The sequence below is a fragment of the Colobus angolensis genome, unplaced genomic scaffold (assembly GCF_000951035.1).
Source record: "Colobus angolensis palliatus isolate OR3802 unplaced genomic scaffold, Cang.pa_1.0 Scaffold2, whole genome shotgun sequence".
Lineage (NCBI taxonomy): Eukaryota > Metazoa > Chordata > Mammalia > Primates > Cercopithecidae > Colobus > Colobus angolensis.
In genome coordinates this window covers 5561243-5577694 of record NW_012115154.1, presented here as the reverse complement: position 1 = coordinate 5577694, position 16452 = coordinate 5561243, and the positions used below count along the sequence as shown (strand labels likewise).

At 37.8% G+C, this 16452-nt stretch overlaps 1 protein-coding gene across 1 annotated transcript in view; it reads left to right on the top strand.

Annotated features, from left to right (window-relative positions):
• The window catches only part of DGKI (diacylglycerol kinase, iota), a 461461-nt gene that overhangs the window by 333793 nt on the left and 111216 nt on the right, over window positions 1–16452 (top strand). The window lies entirely within an intron of this gene.

The window sequence follows — 16452 nt, the reverse complement described above, 5'->3', positions numbered from 1 at the left end:
ACATTCTGATCACTGCTTTAAATCTCTGTCTATATAATAATTTATGAGGTAATTGGTTAAAATAAGCCAGAAGAAGTTAAGACCATGAGAGTGTTAGATATTAGGGTTCTTGGCTCCTTCCTAAGTGTGGGGGTCAATAGTCAACTGCAATAAAGTCAAAGAAAATAAGGCAAACTAGTGTCCAAGGGAATAGCTAATGATGCTGATATAAAGAAATGACTTTTATGTAGAACCAGAGACTTATATGAACCCAGTCCCCAAATGGTCTCTAAGTGTAGACCTCGCTACCTGTGTAAAAGATGAAAATAGTTAAAACTGGCAGGACTAATAGTAGGAAAGCCTTCCTGGGATGGTCTTTTCTGAGCTCTGGTTTCTGAGACTGATCTAAAGTAAGCTTTAGTGGACGGAAATTCTGAGGTCCAAGGATAATCCCAGGGTTGGGTATAGGGGTTCTACAACCTGGAGTTGGCATGAGGTGAGGAGCCATATCCCTGGTAGCCTCATCACTGAATCTACTAGAGAATTTGCTGTGAATTTTCTTTCTTAATTCTCTCAGCTGCTTCAGCTTCCTCAACCCTTCACATTGTTTTCCTTAGACATCAATACCTTTTAGTTTCTCCCCAGCCTTCTCACTTCCATACTTTACACTCATTTCCTTTGATAGGAAAGTCTGAGCTGGAGGAGGAGCAATTCCCCAAACCTCTAGATTTCTTCCTTCTGTAAACAACATATTACATTTTCTAATATAAATGAGCTTATAAGTGACAGACTAGCATATAATCTAATTTGATCCATAAAGTGATGGACATATATTTCTGTGATGGGAAGTGTAGCTACAATGTAAGTTATATTGACTTCTAAAGGTTACTAATCATAAAGAACAGTGTTTTATGTTCTTTCTTGTTTTAAGCTTCCAAACAAATAGCTAACAGTTCTTAAAAGAAGATAACAGATCTCAAGTAATATTTTGCAACTTACCATCAACTCTGAAGAAATTCAGTTTGGAGTGGGAACACATTTGAAATTTTTAGGTGAAATGAGATTTGAAGCTTATCTGTAGCTTTCAATTATCTGTTTTATCTTTTCTGTGGCATTATCTGTCCACCATTGCTGGAGGTAATTGTGGTTTGAGTTTTTCCAAGAAGATGACATTTTCTGGCAAGTGCTTTACTCAGCATATGTGATAAAATACGTGAAGAAACTTCTTAAGTCAAATGGGGGGAAGTGATGGCGTAAAGGTAAGCCAAATAAATTCAACAGTGTCTTTGGGACCCCAAAGAACAAAGAAACCTCAAAAAGGGGATAAAGGAGTTATTCTGAAGATTTAAAAATTCATTCCGATGATTTGGATTTGAAGAAAACAATAAAAGGATTAGAAGTAAAAGTGACCAACTCAATCATTCTACTTTTTTTTTTTTTTCTTTTTTGAGACGGAGTCTTGCTCTGTCGCCCAGGCTGGAGTACAGTGGTGCAATCTCGGCTCACTGCAAGCTCCGCCTCCTGGGTTCATGTCATTCTTCTGCCTCAGCCTCCCAGGTAGCTGGGACTACAGGCACCCACCACCATGTCTGGCTAATTTTTATGTATTTTTAGTAGAGATGAGTTTCACCATGTTAATCAGGATGGTCTCAATCTCCTGACCTCATGATCCGCCCTTCTTGGACTCCTAAAGTGCTGGGATTACAGGCGTGAGCCACCGCGCCTGGCAGTGATTCTACTTTTAATATGTGGTGATGGTGCTTCTAACCTGTGGTTTTTCAGCAAAGTTTATCCTTTGAGGTTCTGGATTCACTCCTACTAACCTTTCCTCTTTAGCCTGGTTCCAGCTTGAAACAGAATACAGATTCATGGGAAGGCTGACAGGGCTCAAACTGAGTATAAAGAGAAAACATGTTTAAGTCCATCTGTGAGGTGCATGCCAAAATAAATGGTATTTCAGAAACATTAATTAAGTGAAATTTGCACAACATATCTAGATAAAAGGGACTCTAGGAATATACTCAGACCTGCATCCCAGAACAGAGAGAGTGAGTCCTCTTAGGTCATTCATTTATTGTCATCAAAGTCTGAGCTAGAGCAGTAGTGTGGCACTGCGTTTGAAGTTAGTTCCATTTCTTGGTGGTGTACCAAGTGATATTTTCAGGCAAACTGTGGTTCTTCTCCATCATGTTTAGCAGAATCTTGCTCATTGTTCACGCTAGATAATAAGCTCGCCTGTTTGTCGTGTAACAAAGCCCATCTTCTGTCCATAATGCAGGGCTCCCTGATAATATTGGATGGCAACCCTTTAAATCGCTTTGCTTATTTTAGCACCAAGAAAGATGACTATACTCTTTCAGATGTTTCCCATTCCTCTTCCATTTAGCCCCATCTCACTGGGGGTCAATCCTTCTAAAATAATATCCTGGAAAAATTTAGTCCTTGTCAATCTTTCCTTCAGCTCTTGCTGATAAATTTCAGACTTATGTAAGACACTAAAAGTCTTCCTCACTGCATGGAATTTACCAACCCTCAGATAATAGTTGTGGTTTGCAAGAGGGGACAGTCTATTCAACTTAAGAAGTAAAGCATAAAGAGAAAGTGGCCATATTAAAAAAATTAAAACAAATCTGTAATAATGATATCAGAAAATCACTCTCCTAAACAGAAGTATACAAGGTGGGGCCGGGCGCAGTGGCTCGCACCTGTAATCCCAGCACTTTGGGAGGCTGAGGCGGGTGGATCGCAATGTCAGAAGATCAAGACCATCCTGGCTAACACAGTGAAACCCTGTCTCTACTGAAAATACAAAAAATTAGCTGGGCATGGTGGCGGGCGCCTTTAGTCCCAGCTACTCTCAGAGGCAGGAGAATGGCGTGAACCCGGGGGACAGAGCTTGCAGTGAGCCGAGATCGTGCCACTGCACTCCAGCCTGGGTGGCAGAGCGAGACTCTGTCTCAAAAAAAAAAAAAAAAAAAAAGAAAAAAAGAAAAAAAAAGAGAAAAGAAGTATACAAGTGGCAAGTGTGTCCTTAGTAAAGCTTATAATCATATAATCTAGGCAAAGGATAACCTGTTTTTAAAAATCTGTTATATTTCTAACCACAGAATAGAATCATTAACATATGATACATTTTTAAAAAATCTGACATAACTTGATATTCCCCCAAATTTAACTCTATTCCCATGCAGACTGGTTAAACTTCACTCTGGGCACCAGTTTATTCTGCACTTTTAAATTGCCATGATAATTTACACAGATCTAGGGTTTAAAACACAAGCAGTAAAAAAGAGCTTGGTGCCAATTGAAAACAGATGTAGTCTGTAAGGATAGGGAATTAACATTTTGTATATCAAATATAGTGTTTGACAATGCTTTCACATACATGATCTCAGTATAATTCAGTATTATCTGGATGTTTATAACATATAATGCATAATATATCAATAAATTGGTTAACACTAATGATACTAGGATTGTACCCTAACTAGGTATTTAGTTAAGCATTTGCCCTCATGGAATTTCCTTCTTTGGTGATTTAGTAGAAAAGTCAGAAATTTTGGTGTTTAAATCTCAGTTGCAACCTTGACAAAGCCATTTAATTTGTCTGATGATCAGATCTCTCATCTGTAAAATGAAAATATAATTATAACCCCATTCAGTGCTGAGGGTTAAATGTAATGCTATATATGGAACCCATGGTGTGAAGTCTGGCACATTACCGTGCTCTCCAAAAATGGTAGCTGTGATGCTTGTGGAGGTTGTTGTTAGAGAGGCCCTGCTGTCACAGTGCTCATCAGTCTGCAAGTCCATAAAGCCAGACTCAAAGGAGGTCATAGAGGCTGACTTCCTCTATGCAGAACTCTTCCTGGCTTGAGGCAGCTCATTTCAAACTGCACACACCACCTCCCCCAACCCACTTTCTTACTTTCAAAACTAGAATTGAAAATACTAGTAAATATCACAGAAAGATTATGGGAAGAAAGTGTAACTAAATCATTCAATTTACTTTTATTGTGTCTACTCATATAAATATCTGCTGTAATGACAAGATACTTAAATCCATGAAGCATGTAAATACTGAATGCCCATATAGGATGATCTGAATGTTTACCTGCAGATTTCCTTCTGTAAGTCCTAATACATTCTCTTAAGTGTGCCATCTGTTATGAATTTTTTGAAACAAATTTTTTATTTTGATATAATTTTAGATTTACAAATAAGTTATAAAGGTAATACAGGGCATTCCTATATATTCCTCCCCCAGTTTTTCTCATTGTTAAACACTTTACATTACCATGATGCATTTATCAAGGAAACCGATACTGCTACATTACTGTTAACTAAACTTTTGGGATTTCTATCCCAGGATCAAATCCAGGATACCATATTGCATTGAGTTGTCATAGCTCCCCAGTCTCTTCTGATCTATAACAATTTCTCAGCTCGCGCTCTCTCTCTTTCTTTCCTTCTTTCACCTTGATGGTCTTGGGGGAATACTACCTTCTGTAGAATATCTTCCAATCTGGCTTTGTCTGTTGTTTTCCTCATAATTAGACTGGATTGATGGGTTTTTGGAAAGAATACTGTAGAGGTGAAGTAGGCTTTTTGTCCCATCATGTCAAGACTTATCCAATATCCACATGACATCCCTGTTGATGTTAACCTGATCATTTGGTAAAGGTGGTATTTGCCAAGTTCCTTCACTGTAGAGTTACAATTTTTTTCCCCTTCCCTACTCCATTCTTTAGGAGTAAGTCACTAAGTCTAACCCACTTTCAAAATGAGCAGAGGAGGTGGATCACTAGATTTTAAAAATTGTTTCCAGTTTGCATATTTGAGCTCAACTGAGTTTATTAACTATGCCAGAATGGTAGAGCCATTCAACCATTCTTGCATTTATACTTTCAATAATTCTATATTTGTATCAGTTATATATCAGATACCACACTAGATGTTAGTCATTGAAAGATGAGACTAGAAAATCCAACATTACAATGTAGTTTATTCAATGCACATTTATTGAGTCCTTACTGTGAGCAGCGATTGGAAGAAAAAAAAAACAGAATTCGTTCCTGATTTTCTGGAGCTTTTTTCTTTTTTTAAAAAATATGATAATAACTGTGATGGGGCTATGGAAACATTCTGTACCTATTTTTTCTAGCAAACGTCATTTAAATAATGAAAGAAAGATAAAATATATAAGCAAGAATGAGAAAAGTCAGTCTAACCACTAATTAGGTGTGTGACCTGGGCAATGCATTTGTCTTCCTCAGGCTTCTGTTTCCTTATCTGCTAAATGCAGTATTTAAACTCGTTGTTTCTTAAGAACAGATTATAATATAATAAATATTTAGTTTTATAGAAATTACATAGGGTTAAAAATTTTTTCACCAGCACATTTCCTTAGTACAGTTTTTAAAAGCTCCAACATCATTCGTAATGAGTATTAGAAACCATGTAAGTACATTGTGCTTCAAGAGTTTGCTAAAAACACTGATTTTTTTTTTTCTATCGATAGCTTCATCTAAAATGGAATCTTTCCCCCTCATTTAACAAGTTGACAACAGGGCTGTTCAGTAGAGATTAGGCCTCCATTTGGTAGAGGTAGGCTTTCCAATTTGAAATCTGTCTGAGGAGGTAAATGATGTCAGTTTGTCCTCTGAAGGGCATTGTCCTTCCTTTTTGCAAGTGTGTTTATGTTTATTCCTATTTTCATGATTTGACGTTTACCCAGAGTTTTGTGCTTAGTTTCTTTTACTGTCTTTTCCCATCTCTTGTCTGTATATTTATCATTTTATTAAAAATATAATAATAATAATAATGTTAACACACATTGTACTATTGCTGTGAGCTAGGAAATGTCTCTTCTACATATATTGTGTAATTTAATTTACCTGACATCTCAGTGTGATAGATAGATAGTATTGTTATTCCCATTTCACATATAAAGCAATTGAGGCACAGAAAACTCAAACTGTCTACGGGGCTGGCATTTTGAATACTTATTTATCACTGTGTTTTCTGTTTCCTCCAAGTAGTACTTCTTATTTTTCGTATAAATATCTTTAATAACGTAAGTAAAAATTTATATTTCAGTCTTTCATGATTCCATTTCAAATGTCTTCTTACATTTAAACTGACTTTGACTTAGTTTATCACACTCGGGTTTGTTGGGCAAGTTTCTGTTTTTAGATCTTCCTCCAACCTCAAATAAATCATGCATTCATCAATTCAATAAATATTAATTGACTGCTTACCTTATTTCTAGTACTATTTCAAATACGGAAAAGTGCTTGCCCTGGAACTTATGTTCCAGTGGAGAGACAGACAAATGAATAAATAATACAATATGGCGGCAAGTGCTGTAAAGGAAAGCGAAGCAGAACAGTGACAGGGGATCCTGGTTTTGATAAGGTGGTCAACAAGAGACTTTCTGAAGAAGTGACATTTAAACAGAGACCAGAACAAAAAGAGTGCATGTATATGTGGATTTCTAGAAGAGTATCCCCGGACAGAGGAAATGGCAGGTTCCAAGGCCAAGCATCCTTAGTCTATTTAATGAATAGAAGGGATGTCCATGTGACTGGAACCTGCTTAGTTGAATGGAGATAGTCAGGAAGTTATTTTAAAGGGTCAGCACATGGAGGGGGCTTATAGGCCATGGAGAAGGCTTTGGATTTTATTCAGAGTGTGATGAGAAGATGTTGGAACTACTTGAGGAGTGTATCATGCCTGAATTTATTCTAGATAAATTTGGCTACTAGATAGAAAATTTTCAGGTTGCAATGATGGAAATAGGACGGGAAGTACCAGGGTAATATGATACTCTGGGTGACAGGCAATAGGAGTGAGGCAGTTAAAGTAGTAGAGTTGGAGAGAATCAGTTAGATTCTGGCTACATTTTGGAGGTAATGCTGGTAGGATGAGATGATGGATTAGTTGTATTGCATAAGAGTGCAAAATTCAGTTGCCTCTGAGGTTTTGACCTCAGCAAATTGGTAAATAGAGGTAGGGAAGATGCAGAGGATTCAGCAAAGGAGACCAAGAAGGAGCAAGACCAAGGAAGAGCCTATTGTTAGCTACAAAAACAGTAGGAGAGCTTGTTTGTTGGAATCCGAGAGAAGAAAAATATCTCATAAAAGCTGTCTAGCTGTCAGCGTTTCAGAGAGGTTGAGTAAGACGCACACCAAGAATTGGTAGTTGGATTGGGGTAGAGGGTAGTTAGTGGTAACCTCACGAGATTGTGGAGTGAAAAAGGTGAAGGTGCACAGAGAGGATTTGTGTGCAAATAGGGTCAAATGAAGGTCAGATGTGTGCTGCATAATGACATCTTGATCAATGATGGACTGCATATACAACAGTGGTCCCATAAGATTTTAATACTGTAGTTTTACTGCACCTTGTCTATGTTTAGGTATTTTAGATGCCCAAATGCCACTGTGTTACAATTGCCTGCCGTATTCAGTACAGTAACATGCTGTATAGGTTTGTAGCCTAGGAACTACAGGCTATATGATATAGCCTACATGTGTGGTAAGTGATTCCATCTCGGTTTGTGTAAGTACCCTCTATAATGTTCACACAGCACAGAAATCACCTAACGACACATTCCTTAAAACACATCCCTTTCGCTAAATGACATAATTGTAAGTCACCACAGATTGCTCTTTTAAGGTATTTAACTCTAAAACAAAGGAAAGAAATGGGATGATGACTGGAAAAGAATATAGTAGAATCAAAGGAGGATTTTTTTTTTTTTTCATTTGTAAGATAGTACAGCAAGTGTGTATGCTGGTGGGACTGATTCACTATACAGAGAATTTGATTCAGAAGAGGGCCAACTGCAGCAGTGCCTTTGAGTAGGTGGTAAGATGGAACCTGGTGAGCCCTGGAAGGTTGTGGGCAGGAGTGTGGGGCAGGTTCTCCCAAGTACAGCAAGAGAAGGCAGAGCAGTGAGTACAGATACAGATAGCTTTGTGTACTTGGTGCTAGGGAGAAACAGAAGTTCTATTCTGATTGCTTTTATTTTTTCAGTAAAAGAAGAAGCAAACTTACTAGTTGAAAGTTGGAAATGGATAGTATCAGTGTTCTGGAAAAAAACAGGAAGGTTTGAAATAACTTGAGGAGAGAGACAATGAGAGGGTTGGGCAGGATTGCTGAGCTTTACTTTGGAAGTGGATCATTGACTGCATCACTGACTTGCCAGTTTCTGGCTGTCTTGGTTTATAGGTGAGCCTACTCTATGTCTTTCTAATTTTAAAGGACTCTGATGCCAGGGGAATATTGGGTGGAAATATGATCTTATTATTAATATAAACTTCTTTGCCATCTAATTCTGTTTATGACCTAAAGGCTTTCTTTATTTATAAGAAAATAAAACATGCTCTGGTGCTGTGCTGTATCAGAAGTTAATAATGTTAGATTTCATACAAGGAAATGGGCCTAAAGTGTTGATGATGATATTTGATAATTCCTTCACTGTTAAAACTTAGCCTTTGGCAATGAGAGCAATCAATTGCAGGTAGATCATTAAGTCTCTGCCCAAAAGAATATTTTCCCTTTTCATTGCTTTGTTTTGTGTAACACATACTCAAAATTATAGCCAATTCTTACTATTTATAGACCAGCCTAGTCCATTTGGTTGCTGTCTTAGCAGGTTGACTACTCTGGAATGTAAGCTCAGATGGTAGGTAGACTTCCCTTTGAAGACTTTCTTCCAAGATCTTTGTATAAAATTACTTTCATTTATCTTGCTAAGGTTTGAGTCATGCAGTGTTGGCCATTGCATAGTCAAAACTATCCTGTTTAGTAATAAATAATAACACCCAATAATTTCGTAGGTTTACAGAGGGCTGTTGTATACACTGGCCACATGCATCATCACAAGGGCACTTAAGATTGCCTCACACAGGGTTACATTGCTGTGACGAGATTTTAATAAGAAATTATATATTTTCTCTCTTAATCCAGGACACTTTCTAGTATACAGCCTACTTCTTTATAAAGACAAATTTAAAAGAATTTGCAGTCATAGTTCTTGTCATCAGGTGGATTTCTGGGGAAATAGACTCTGAGACTGAGTTTTGTGTGCAAGGATTTTATTGGGGATTTCCCAAGAGGGAACCACAGCTGTGCGGGGCAAGAAAAGCAGGACCAGTAAGAGAGAGGAGTTAAGCTTTGCTGTAGTCACAACAGAGGACTCCCGCAGGGACCTTTGGACCTGGGACAGCCATTTTAGTTTTCTAAATTGAGGCAAGGGTTATTGGATACAGATCAGGCTCTGCCCTGGAAGGGGATAAACCTTGAGTGAGGTATCATCCTTTCTGGAGAAGGACTCAGCTGTGTGCTATCAGTAAACTTTCAGCTTCTGGGAAAATGAGTGCCTCAATCCTAACATGAATGCAGTGTTTCAGTTCTGAAAACAGAGTCTTGCTATGTATTAACTCAGCACCTGATTTTTGAACTAAGGCCAGGAAGGAGCCACCCACAGACCAAAATTCTTGAGTTCATTCATTCAACTCTTCATTTAACAATGATCTATTAAACACTTACTATGTATCAAAGACTGTTCTAAGTACTGGAAATTCAGCTTAAATGAGCACTAGTCCTCAAGTTTTTCTCTTATTATATTTTTTGACCTGATTTCCCTGCTATCCCAAATTCAGGGAATTGGAATACAAGTTGATTATTCAGAAGTGTCTGAATTAGCAAAGTAAAATGGAAACCTAAAAGGTGAATGCTGACCTTTCCTTAAAAGTTCTTGCTGATGAATTATTGCCAAGCCAAACATTCTCCATTTGGAATTTGAGTAATGAAAAGTGGAAACCTGAATATAAAGCCATCTCAATTTCTGGCTGTCACTTCTGGTCTGACGCTATAGTCAGCAGAGAAAACTTCAGAGTTTGATTCTCAACGGGATGTGTGTTTCTTATATATTCATCTCTCCCTTCACTGTTAAAATGTAGCCATTGCTAGTAAGAGCAATCCATTGATTGAATTAAACAGAATCAAGGACAGAAGTGTAAGCTAATCTGAAAATAACATCTTTGCAGACTGACTCAGAACCACGATTTTATGCGCTGGTTACGTGGACAAAAACGACAGGCTTTTCCTAGTTCACACTGGTGGAAAACAGTCTTTCTTAGTACCGAGTGGGTTTCCTGAATCACTGGTCCACTACTAGTCTCCTGGAGTCACCTATAAGCAGAATTAGAGATGTCCCCAGGCTGTCAGCTGCTAGGGATGTTTTTATTTGAGACCGCCTTATTTTACATCTCACAGAAGTTGTCCATGTATAATTTGTTTACTCATTTAGATTTCCCGAAAGAGGCTTGGGGCCCCTTCAGCTGATTTTAGAAAATCTTTCTGTCATTAATTCTCCACATGTATCTCATCAACTGAGAAATTCCAGGCTGCATGACTGAATGTGTCCCCAGCATCTAGTTGATGGTGACCTTGCCCTTCACCCTACAGTGTAACAGACAGCATGCTGTAGAAATTGTGAAAGCGATTTGGACCAGTGTATTTAATCATCATTTCAAGTATTGAAGTTTTAGGTTCAATTATGAATCTTTCCTTTCAGACATGTAATATTTCATCTTGATTTTCGAATATATTTAGGGATCCTGGCTATGTAGCCAAGATTCCAATGTCACAGTCAAGTCTTTGTTATCTCCCTCCCAAGTACTTAAGCACTGGTAGTAAATATCAGTAGTGGTTCTTTCTGTATCTGAGAATTTTACAAATATTCATTTCCATTGTCAAGGGCATACTAGGACCTCACAGTTAAAAGCTTATGTCACATTTAACACCAGGAATAAGTGCCAAGAAATTATATACATCATTATGTTGTACTAGCACTTTATTGCAGGCAACATTAGGAACCTTCTTTGAAATGGAATTATCTTCATCAAAAGTAGGCATTTACATCATTGTCATTAAACTTACATATTCAGCTGGACGAGCATGACATTTCATAGCACTGTTTGGTCTGGATCTTTGGTTCCTACTATGTATTAGAAGAGAGGTATTTGAGCCTTCTGCCCATACTTGCTCCTGGATAACCACAGTCAATGCGTGAACCGCAGTCATCAGAAGCAGGAAAAAGTAAGGCCATTACAAACAGCATCCACGATTGGATCTTATGCTCCACCTGACAACTTTTGTCTTTGTTCAGAAGACCAGGCTTTAACATTGCCTTTTTTTTTTCTTTTCCCCCTGGGATTTTCTTTCTCACTTCTGCCTTTCCATTCATCATGTCCCGAATGCTGATGATTTGGAAAGAGAGAAAAAAAAAAAAGGATCTGTTACTAACACCTGAGGGGTTGTGGGCTGGGCTTCGATGGGCACATGGGGAGGTTAGTGTTCACTTTCCTTCTCCTTCTTCTGTTCTTTGTTCTCCAGCCTTCAGAATTTTCTTCCCCCAATTCTGTCTATAACACATTCTAACTCAGAAACCATTTTCTTATATGTTAAGTGTTATCAAACTGCCTTTGAGGCATTGATAAGTGGTCTTTGTCCTCCATCATCACAGTTTTAACTTAATGTTACATTATTTTCACGGTCTCTCTCTGCTGCCTTCTTTGCTCTTTTTCACTCTCTCCAGCTCAGCAGGCCACAAGTCCATGGTGTTAGGTAAGTGTATCAGAAGGTTGTAACCACCACAGCTATGCAAAACGACTTCACTGTCACTCTTGCTCCTTTTCCCCCTTCCCACCCAACTGGCCACAGAGGAGTTGCTTCCTTGGCCTTCATATCTCTCTCATATGCCCTTCCCTTCTTGTCTTTCTGCCAGTCCTCTATTCCAGGCCTCACCATTGCTCAGCTCATTGACTACATTAGCTTCCTCACTCATCCTCCAGTCACTCACCTTATTTTTCATCTATTTGTCTTCCGTATTACTCCCAATGATTTTTCTAACATTTTGTCCAAGAAAAAGGTGGGGGTTTTTTAGGCACTGGGGTGAATGAGTGGAAAAGTACTGGAAGTTGTGGGAAGGTGGGTCAATTGCCAGCCCATTGTATCTAATTATTATCAGCCATCAAGTAAGAATTGTAGTTTTTTGATAACCTTGGCATATTTGAAACTAACAAAATAAAAGGAAAGATTCCACTTGTCTTTACATCCTCCCATAGGAATTTGTTTCTTTTCTCTAGTCCCCTGCCTCTCCTCCTTGAGTTTTACTTTTAGTTCCTTATTTCCACCATTCTTTTGACTTCCTGAGTAGTGTGAATGCTATCAGTAATGATATAGGTACTGATAATTGTTATATGTCAGGATGATCTCATCAGCAAAGTATCTGTCCATAGCAAACTCAGAAGTTTCTTTTCCTTTTCCCTTTCTCTTGATTTTTCTGTAACTAGTCATCTGTGTTTGCTAATTGTCTCTTATTACCAATAACTAGATAGGCTCTTACCCACCCACAGAGCCTGAGAGAGAGGGACTCTGTCTTTCATGATGTTTACATTTCAAAAAATGACTTCTAGCTCCTGGAGAAAGACATTCCTGAGTTGTAAAATTTGGCATGAGTCTGGGAGCAGATTTACATACATCTCAAAGGGGCAGAGAAAGGATTTACAATGGAAAGTTTACTAAAGTAAATACTCTAAGAAACAAATGTTCAGGCCCATATAGTCAAGACGAAACTTGTCTAAAGTTCCATCATACTGAGGGAAACATGAAGTCTGTTTTGATCAGTATATATCTGGAACCTTCACCTTCTGTTGGAAACCTGTTAGTATCTACCCATTCTTCTGAGAATCAAGTCTCAACTTCTTAGTATAAAAATCAAACCTCTGGTCTTAGCTTTACCCTACTCTACTCTGTACCTACCTGCCTTCCTAATTCTTGAATATTTCCTTTTCTTCTTTTCATGCTGTGGTTCCTTAGAGCCTAAGGGTGGTCTGAGATAATTTCTTTTTGTCTGAAAAACTCTTGTTCCTTTTGTCAATCCCCCTTATCTTCTTCACAACTCCTTGTGGAACAGTGTCTGGTCTTGGGGAATGTGTGGCTCTTCTGGATTCTAAACACGTGGAGTACATGTCTATCTAATTCCTGTCACAAAGATATCATCAGTAGGATGTTTTCATGTACTCCCCTCCTCCTCCAATTCTGTAAACTCCTTGAGGGCAGGTACCGTGTCTTACTCAGCATTCTGAGCAACTCCTGGCACTAGAGGTGTCCCTGGCACCACAAAATCCTTAAAACCCGTTTGCTAAAATGATTAAGTGAATGACTTATATACGTGAAAAATATTCTGGCATAATTCTTTGTATATACAATATATATTTACCAAATTAACAAAAATAGAAACCATGAGTTACTATTCAAGATTATGAATGCCATAAGCATTTAAGAGGATTTTTTTTTAAGTGAGTTGCATGTTCCTTATGTTGCCCATTTAGGTAGTATACTATCATGATGAAAAGCAAAATTGCATCTGTACTTGGAAACCCAAATTTGTAGAGAACCTGTTAGTTTCTAGAAAGCACTCAGAAATCTTACCCTTGAATAGAATCTAAGGAAAACTACATAATTTGCTTTTATCTTGTGGATGACATTTTTAATGGACTATGGACAGGATCTGGGTTAACTCAAGCTAGGGAATCCAAACTCTACAATTACTTTTAATCGTAAGGACTAGGAGTTGTGAAACTGCTGACAGGTCCCAGGCATGGCATGGCAAGGTATAAAGTTCTTGGGATGTTATGTTTCCTTTTGAATGCTAATATGCCCATTAGTTGCCCCCCCCATTGGTTCCAGGTAAGCAGTGGGAAGTTAATGATGACAGGTGGTTATAAAATGGACCTGTGACCCAGGGAAAAATTGGGTTGAAATACTGTATTGCAAACCCATTCTATCTAATTATTATCAGCCATCAAGTAAGAATTGTAGTTCCATGATAACCTTGGCACATTGGGAACTAATGAGGTAAAAAGAAAGATTCCAGTTATTTTTACATCCTCCCATATTATATTTCCTATAGACAAAGTATCTGTCTATAGGAAACTCAAAACAGTTTCTTTTTCTTTTCCTTTTTCTTGATTTTTCTGTTTCTTTTTAACTAAGACTATTTTTCAGAGCAGTTTTAAGTTTACAGAAAAAGTAAGTAGAAAGTACAGAGAATTCCATATATCCTCTCAACCCTCCCCCACCCCAGCCTCTCCACACACAGTTCTTACCTTTATTAACATCTTGCATTAATGTGTTCATTTGTTACTATTGATGAGCCAATACTGATACATTATTATTACCTGAATCCCATAGGTACATTAGGATTCACTCTTTTGTCATATAACTCTATGGGCTTTCACAAATGTGTAATGACATGCAGTCATTATTACCATATTGTACAGAATATTTCACAAGAAATACATTGTATTATGTCTTTTCATTTCTCCCTTCCTCTCCCAAGCCCTTGGCAACCACTGATTCTTTTATTCCTGCCACAGTTTTTGCTCTTTCCAGAATTTCACATAATTGGAATTATACATCATGTAGCCTTTTCAAATTAGCATCTTTCACTTAGCAATCTTCATTTAAAATACCCCCATGTCTTGTCTTTGCTTTATAGCTCATTTCTTTTTATTGTTGAATAGTATTCCATTGTCTGGGCATACCACAATTTATCTGTTCACCTACCGAAGGACATATTAGTTGCTTACAAGTTTTGGCAATTATGAATAAAGATGCTATAAACATTCATGTGCAGATATTTATGTGGACATAATTTTCAACTCCATTGGGTAAATACTAAGGAGCTGATGCTAGATTGCATGGTAAGAGTATAATTACTTTTGTGAGAAACTGCCAAGCTGTCTTCCAAAGTGGCTGTGCCATTTTATATTTCCACCAGCAGTGAATGAGTGTTCCTATTGCTCCACATCTTCACCAGCATTTGGTGGTGGTAGATTTTTTTTCTTAATTTTAGTCATTCTATTAGGAGTATAGTGGTATCTTTGTTGTTTAATTTGCAATTCTCTGATGACAGAAGACGTTGAGCATCTTTTAATGAGCGTATTTGCTGTCTGCATTTTTTTTGTCAGATTTTGTTTAGATCTTTCACCCAGTTTTTTAATGGGCTCTCTTATTGTTGAGTTTTAAGAATTCTATGTATCTTTTGGGTACCAGTCTTTTTTCTTTTTCTTTTTTTTGCATCTCTTATGGATTCTTTATTATAGGCTCCTAGATGTGGATTGCAGAGTTACAGAACACTTAGGAATACTAGTACCTACTGTCAAAGTGCACAAATTTACACTCTGAAATAATTGATTTTATGACACCCTTGCCAGCATTGAACGTTATTTTTTAATCTTATTTTAAAAGAAGTGAATATTCTAGTTTGCATTTATTTACTAAGCTTTCCCCCTGTATTGTGAGTACCCTAGATACTCACAATTTGTATCTAGGGTAATTACTCCTGTTTCAAGACAGAATGAATTAGATATGACATGAACCAACTACAACAGTATAAATGAGATGGTTTCTCTGAGTATTTTCCATTGCTCAGATCTGACTATTGGTTTGGTGAGCTTTGCTGAGACCAAGGCTGAGCTTCTCAATGCACGTTCTCTCCAGGAGGTAGGAGAGTATCATGAGGAGAAGGCATCATTATGTCCACGCGGAACAGCCAGCTTCCTTCTGTCCTGTGGACTCAGTCTTTTTTACTTTCTTTCTTTCTTTTTTTTTTTTGGAAATTCGTGCAAAATTTAAGATCAGCTTTCTTTTTGCTTTATCTTCAGTCCCTCCCCCATCCCCCTATCCCCCGGAAAGGCCCCAGTGTGGGATGTTCCCCACCATTTGTCTATGTATTCTCATTGTTCAGCTCCCACCTATAGTGAGAACATGCGGTGTCTGGTTCTCTGTCCTTGTGATAGTTTGCTTAGAATGATGGGATACCAGTCTTTTATCAGATATGTGTTTTGCAAAGATTTTCACCCAGTCCGTGGCTAATTTTTCATTTTTTTAACACTGTCTTTTCACAGAGTGGAAGTTTTCATTTTAATGAAGTCTGACAACCACTTTTTTCTTTCATGGATCATGCTTTTGGTTGTATCTAAAATCTTATTGCCATACCAAGCTTATCTAGCTTTTCTTCTATGTTATTTCTATGTTATTTTCTAGGGCATGGTTTTTGTTTTGTTTTGTTTTGTTTTTTAAAGGCTATTGATTTCTTAATACTATGTATAGGTTGATTAAATGATGGCAAGTGCTTGCATAAACTCTGTTGATTATGTTAGTAAATCTAAAATTGACGCTTAAGGAAATGTGAAGTTTTTAAAATGTGTATATACATAGTGTTAACAAGTTTATTCTAAGATTACTATCTAGGCCGGGTGCAGTGGCTCAAGCCTGTAATCCCAGCACTTTGGGAGGCCGAGACGAGTGGATCATGAGGTCAGGAGATTGAGACCATCCTGGCTAACCCAGTGAAACCCCGTCTCTACTAAAAAATACAAAAAACTAGCCGGG